This window comes from Narcine bancroftii, chromosome 7 (assembly GCF_036971445.1).
Source record: "Narcine bancroftii isolate sNarBan1 chromosome 7, sNarBan1.hap1, whole genome shotgun sequence".
Classification (NCBI taxonomy): domain Eukaryota; kingdom Metazoa; phylum Chordata; class Chondrichthyes; order Torpediniformes; family Narcinidae; genus Narcine; species Narcine bancroftii.
The window spans coordinates 117,742,897-117,750,536 of record NC_091475.1 but is presented as its reverse complement, the minus strand read 5'-3'; positions in this window follow the sequence as shown (position 1 = coordinate 117,750,536).

The following is a 7,640-nucleotide window of genomic DNA, read 5'->3' as shown; positions in this document are numbered from 1 at the left end:
AGGTGGGGAATCAGAGGCTGTGAATCAGAGATGGGGAATCAGAGGCGGGGAATCAGAGGCAAGAAATCAGACACGGGGTTTCAGAGGCTGGGAATCAGACGGGGGAATCAAAGGCGGGGAATCAGAGCTGGGGAATCAGAGGCAGGGAATCAGAGTTGGGGATTCAGAGGCGGGGAATCAGATATGGGGAAACAGAGGCGGGGAATCAGAGTCGGGCAAACAGAGTCGGGGAATTAGATATGGGGAATCAGAGGTGGGGAATCAGAGGTGGTGAATCAGAGATGGGGAATCACAGGCGGGGAATCAGAGGCAGGGAATAGAACGCGGGGAATCAGAGGCAGGGAATCAGAGTTGGGGCATCAGAGGTTGGGAATTAGATATGGGGAAACAGAGGCGGGGAATCAGAGGCGGGGAAACAGAGGCGGGAAATCAGATATGGGGAATCAGAGGTGGGGAATCAGAGGCAGGGAATCAGATGTGCGGAATCAGAGATGGGGAATCAGAGGCAGGGATTCAGAATCAGAAGCGGGGAATCAGAGGCCGGGAAACAGAGGTGGGGAATCAGATATGGGGAATCAGAGGTGGGGAATCAGAGGCCGGAATCAGATTTCGGGAATAAGAGGCCGGGAATCAGAGGCGGGGAATCAGAGTCCGGGAATCAGAGATGGGGAATCAGAGGCGGGGAATGAGATATGGGGAATCAGAGGCGGGGAATCAGAGGCGGGGAAACAGAGGCGAGGAATCAGATATGGGGAATCAGAGGTGGCGAATCAAAGGCGATGAATCAGAGATGGGGAATCAGAGGCGTGGAATCAGAGGCGGGGAATCAGAGCTGGGGAATCAGAGGCGGGGAATCAGAGTTGGGGAATCAGAGGCGGGGAATCAGAGCTGGGGAATCAGAGGTGGGGATCAGAGTCGGGGAATCAGAGGCAGGGAATCAGATGTGCGGAATCAGAGATGGGGAATCAGAGGTGGGGAATCAGAGGCTGTGAATCAGAGATGGGGAATCAGAGGCGGGGAATCAGAGGCAAGAAATCAGACACGGGGTTTCAGAGGCTGGGAATCAGACGGGGGAATCAAAGGCGGGGAATCAGAGCTGGGGAATCAGAAGCAGGGAATCAGAGTTGGGGATTCAGAGGCGGGGAATCAGATATGGGGAAACAGAGGCGGGGAATCAGAGGCGGGCAAACAGAGGCGGGGAATTAGATATGGGGAATCAGAGGTGGGGAATCAGAGGCGGGCAAACAGAGGCGGGGAATTAGATATGGGGAATCAGTGGTGGGGAATCAGAGGTGGTTTATCAGAGATGGGGAATCACAGGCGGGGAATCAGAGGCAGGGAATAGAACGCGGGGAATCAGAGGCAGGGAATCAGAGCTGGGGAATCAGAGGCGGGGAATCATAGTTGGGAATCAGAGGCGGGGAATCAGATATGGGGAAACAGAGGCGGGGAATCAGGGGCGGGGAAACAGAGGCGGGGAATCAGATATGGGGAATCGGATGCGGGGAATCAGAGGCGGGGAATCAGATATGGGGAATCAGAGGTGGGGAATCAGAGGCAGGTAATCAGATGTGCAGAATCAGAGATGGGGAATCAGAGGCAGGGAATCAGAATCAGAAGCGGGGAGTCAGAGGCCGGGAATCAGAGGCCTGGAATCAGATGCTGGGAATAAGAGGCCGGGAATCAGAGGTGGGGAATCAGAGTCCGGGAATCAGAGATGGGGATTCAGAGGCGGGGAATGAGATATGGAGAATCAGAGGCGGGGAATCAGAGGCGGGAAAACAGAGGCGGGAAAACAGAGGTGGGGAATCAGATATGGGGAATCAGAGGTGGCGAATCAAAGGTGGTGAATCAGAGATGGGGAATCAGAGGCAGGGAATCAAACACGGGGAATCAGAGGCGGGGAATCAGAGCTGGGGAATCAGAGGCTGGGAATCAAAGTTGGGGAATCAGAGGCAGGGAATCAGATATGGGGAAACAGGGGCGGGGAATCAGAGGTGGGGAAACAGAGGCGGGGAATCAGATATGGGGAATCAGAGGCGGGGAATTAGAGTTGGGGAATCAGAGGCGGGGAATCAGAGGCGGGGAAACAGAGGCGGGGAATCAAACACGGGGAATCAGAGGTGGGGAATCAGAGGTTGGGAATCAGAGGCAGGGAATCAGAGGCGGGGAATCAGAGGCGGGGAATCAGAGGCAGGGAATCAGATGTGCGGAATCGGAGATAGGGAATCAGAGGCGGGGAATCAGAGGCGGGGAATCAGAGGCCGGGAATCAGATATGGGGAAACAGAGGCGGGGAATCAGAGGCGGGGAAACAGAGGCTGGGAATCAGATATGGGGAATCAGAGGTGGGGAATCAGAGATGGGGAATCAGAGGCGGGGAATGAGATATGGGGAATCAAAGGCAGGGAATCAGAATCAGTAGCAGGGAATCAGAGGTGGGGAATCAGAGTCCGGGAATCAGAGATGGGGATTCAGAGGCGGGGAATGAGATATGGGGAATCAGAGGCCGGGAATCAGAGGCGGGGAAACAGAGGCGGGGAATCAGATATGGGGAATCAGAGGCCGGGAATCAGAGGCAGGGAATCAAACACGGGGAATCAGAGGCGGGGAATCATAGCTGGCGAATCAGAGGCGGGGAATCAGAGGTGGGGAATCAGAGGCGGGGAATCAGATATTGGGAATCAGAGGTGGGGAATCAGAGGTGGGGAAACAGAGGCGGGGAATCAGATATGGGGTATCAGAGGTGGGGAATCAGAGGTTGTGAATCAGAGATGGGGAATCAGAGGCGGGGAATCAGAGGCCGGTAATCAGACGCGGGGAATCAGAGGCGGGGAATCAGAGCTGGGAAATTAGAGGCAGGGAATCAGAGTTGGGGATTCAGAGGCGGGGAATCAGATATGGGGAATCGGAGATGGGGAATCAGAGGCAGGGAATCAGAGGCAGGGAATCAGAGGCGGGGAATCGGAGGTGGGGAATCAGAGGTTGGGAATCAGAGGCGGGGAATCAGAGGTGGGGAATCAGATATGGGGAATCAGAGATGGGGAATCAGAGGCAGTGAATCAGATGTGCGGAATCAGAGATGGGGAATTAAAGGCAGGGAATCAGAATTAGAAGCAGGGAATCAGAGGCCGGGAATCAGAGGCCGGAATCAGATGCCGGGAATAAGAGGCCGGGAATCAGAGGTGGGGAATCAGAGTCCGGGAATCAGAGATGGGGATTCAGAGGCGGGGAATGAGATATGGGGAATCAGAGGTGGGGAATCAGAGGCGGGGAAACAGAGGCGGGGAATCAGATATGGGGAATCAGAGGTGGCGAATCAAAGGCGGTGAATCAGAGATGGGGAATCAGAGGCCGGGAATCAGAGGCAGGGAATCAAACACGGGGAATCAGAGGCGGGGTATCAGAATTGGGGAATCAGAGATGGGGAATCAGAGGCGGGGAATCAGACGCGGGGAATCAGAGGTGGTGAATCAGAGATGTGGAATCAGAGGCGGGGAATCAGAGGCAGGGAATCAGACGCGGGGAATAAGAGGCGGGGAATCATAGCTGGCGAATCAGAGGCGGGGAATCAGAGGCGGGGAATCAGAGGTGGGGAATCAGAGGCGGGGAATCAGATATTGGGAATCAGAGGTGTGGAATCAGAGGCGGGGAAACAGAGGTGGGGAATCAGATATGGGGTATCAGAGGTGGGGAATCAGAGGTTGTGAATCAGAGATGGGGAATCAGAGGCGGGGAATCAGAGGCCGGTAATCAGACGCGGGGAATCAGAGGCGGGGAATCAGAGCTGGGAAATTAGAGGCAGGGAATCAGAGTTGGGGATTCAGAGGCGGGGAATCAGATATGGGGAAACAGAGGCGGGGAATCAGAGGCGGGCAAATAGAGGCGGGGATCAGATATGGGGAAACAGAGGCGGGGAATCAGAGGCGGGGAAACAGAGGCGAGGAATCAGATATGGGGAATCAGAGGTGGGGAATCAGAGGTTGGGAATCAGAGGCTGGGAATCAGAGGCTGGGAATCAGATGCATGGAATCAGATGCGGGGAATCAGAGGCGGGGAATCAGAGCTGGGGAATCAGAGGTGGGGAATCAAAGTTGGGGAATCAGAGGCGGGGACTTAGATATGGGGAAACAGAGGCGGGGAATCAGAGGCGGGGAAACAGAGGCGGGGAATCAGATATGGGGAATCAGAGGTGGGGAATCAGAGGCAGGGAATTAGATTTGAGGAATCAGAGATGGGGAATCAGAAGCAGGGAATCAGAGACCGGGAATCAGAGGCCGGAATCAGATGCCGGGAATAAGAGGCCGGGAATCAGAAGTGGGGAATCAGAGTCCGGGAATCAGAGATGGGGAATCAGAGGCGGGGAATGAGATATGGGGAATCAGAGGCGGGGAATCAGAGGCGGGGAAACAGAGGCGAGGAATCAGATATGGGGAATCAGAGGTGGCGAATCAAAGGCGGTGAATCAGAGATGGGGAATCAGAGGCGGGGAATCAGATGCAGGGAAACAAACACGGGGAATCAGAGGTGGGGAATCGGAGCTGGGGAATCAGGGGCGGGGAATCAGAGTTGGGGAATCAGAGGCGGGGAATCAGAGCTGGGGAATCAGAGGTGGGGATCAGAGTCGGGGAATCAGAGGCAGGGAATCAGATGTGCGGAATCAGAGATGGGGAATCAGAGGTGGGGAATCAGAGGCAAGAAATCAGACACGGGGTTTCAGAGGCTGGGAATCAGACGGGGGAATCAAAGGCGGGGAATCAGAGCTGGGGAATCAGAGGCAGGGAATCAGAGTTGGGGATTCAGAGGCGGGGAATCAGATATGGGGAAACAGAGGTGGGGAATCAGAGGCGGGCAAACAGAGGCGGGGAATTAGATATGGGGAATCAGAGGTGGGGAATCAGAGGTGGTGAATCAGAGATGGGGAATCACAGGCGGGGAATCAGAGGCAGGGAATAGAACGCGGGGAATCAGAGGCAGGGAATCAGAGTTGGGGCATCAGAGGTTGGGAATTAGATATGGGGAAACAGAGGCGGGGAATCAGAGGCGGGGAAACAGAGGCGGGAAATCAGATATGGGGAATCAGAGGTGGGGAATCAGAGGAAGGGAATCAGATGTGCAGAATCAGAGATGGGGAATCAGAGGCAGGGAATCAGAATCAGAAGCGGGGAATCAGAGGCCGGGAATCAGAGGCCGGGAATCAGATGCTGGGAATAAGAGGCCGGGAATCAGAGGTGGGGAATCAGAGTCCGGGAATCAGAGATGGGGATTCAGAGGCGGGGAATGAGATATGGAGAATCAGAGGCGGGGAATCAGAGGCGGGAAAACAGAGGTGGGGAATCAGATATGTGGAATCAGAGGTGGCGAATCAAAGGCGGTGAATCAAAGATGGGGAATCAGAGGCCGGGAATCAGAGGCAGGAATCAAACACGGGAAATCAGAGGCGGGGAATCAGAGCTGGGGAATCAGAGGCGGGGAATCAGAGTTGGGGAATCAGAGGCAGGGGATCAGATATGGGGAAACAGGGGCAGGGAATCAGAGGCGGGGAAACAGAGGCGGGGAATCAGATATGGGGAATCAGAGGTGTGGAATCAGAGGTTGGGAATCAGAGGCAGGGAATCAGAGGCGGGGAAACAGAAGCGGGGAATCAGATATGGGGAATCAGAGGTGGCGAATCAAAGGCGGTGAAACAGAGATGGGGAATCAGGGCAGGGAATCAGAGGCAGGGAATCAAGCACGGGGAATCAGAGGCGGGGAATTAGAGTTGGGGAATCAGAGGAGGGGAATCAGAGGCGGGGAAACAGAGGCGGGGAATCAGATATGGGGAATCAGAGGTGGGGAATCAGAGGTTGGGAATCAGAGGCAGGGAATCAGAGGCAGGGAATCAGAGGCGGGGAATCAGAGGCAGGGAATCAGATGTGCGGAATCGGAGATGGGGAACAAGAGGCAGGGAATCAGAGGCGGGGAATCAGAGGCGGGGAATCAGAGGCCGGGAATCAGATATAGGGAAACAGAGGTGGGGAATCAGAGGCGGGGAAACAGAAGCGGGGATTCAGATATGGGGAATCAGAGGTGGGGAATCAGAGGTTGGGAATCAGAGGCAGGGAATCAGAGGCTTGGAATCAGATGCAGGGAATCAGATGCGGGGAATCAGAGGCGGGGAATCAGAGCTGGGGAAACAGAGGTGGGGAATCAGAGTTGGGGAATCAGAGGCGGGGACTTAGATATTGGGAAACAGAGGCGGGGAATCAGAGGCGGGGAAACAGAGGCTGGGAGTCAGATATGGGGAATCAGAGGTGGGGAATCAGAGGCAGGGAATCAGATGTGCGGAATCAGAGATGGGGAATCAGAGGCAGGGAATCAGAATCAGAAGCAGGGAATCAGAGGCCGGGAATCAGAGGCCTGAATCAGATGCCGGGAATAAGAGGCCGGGAATCAGAGGTGGGGAATCAGAGTCCGGGAATCAGAGGCGGGGAAACAGAGGCGGGGAATCAGATATGGGGAATCAGAGGTGGCGAATCAAAGGTGGTGAATCAGAGATGGGGAATCAGAGGCCGGGAATCAGAGGCAGGGAATCAAACACGGGGAATCAGAGGAGGGGAATCAGAGCTGGGGAATCAGAGGCGGGGAATCAGAGTTGGGGAATCAGAGGCGGGGAATCAGACGCAGGGAATCAATATGGGAAATCAGAGGTGGGGAATGAGTGGTTGGGAATCAGAGGAAGGGAATCAGAGGCGAGGAATCAGAGCTGGGGAATCAGAGGCGGGGAATCAGAATTGGGGAATCAGAGATGGGGAATCAGAGATGGGGAATCAGAGGCGGGGAATCAGACGCGGGGAAACAGAGGTGGTGAATCAGAGATGTGGAATCAGAGGCGGGGAATCAGAGGTTGGGAATCAGAGGCAGGGAATCAGAGGCTTGGAATCAGATGCAGGGAATCAGATGCGGGGAATCAGAGGCGGGGAATCAGAGCTGGGGAATCAGAGTCTGGGCATCAAAGTTGGGGAATCAGAGGCAGGGAATCAGATATGGGGAAACAGGGGCGGGGAATCAGAGGTGGGGAAACAGAGGCGGGGAATCAGATATGGGGAATCAGAGGCGGGGAATTAGAGTTGGGGAATCAGAGGCGGGGAATCAGAGGCGGGGAAACAGAGGCGGGGAATCAAAGATGGGGAATCAGAGGTGGGGAATCAGAGGTTGGGAATCAGAGGCAGGGAATCAGAGGCGGGGAATCAGAGGCGGGGAATGAGAGGCAGGGAATCAGATGTGCGGAATCGGAGATGGGGAATCAGAGGCAGGGAATCAGAGGCGGGGAATCAGAGGCGGGGAATCAGAGGCCGGGAATCAGATATGGGGAAACAGAAGCGGGGAATCAGAGGCGGGGAAACAGAGGCTGGGAATCAGGTATGGGGAATCAGAGGTGGGGAATCAGAGGCGGGGAATCAGAGCTGGGGAATCAGAGGTGGGGAATCAAAGTTGGGGAATCAGAGGCGGGGACTTAGATATGGGGAAACAGTGGCGGGGAATCAGAGACGGGGAAACAGAGGCGGGGATTCAGATATGGCGAATCAGAGGTGGGGAATCAGAGGCACTGAATTAGGTGTGCGGAATCAGAAATGGGGAATCAGAGGCAGGGAATCAGAA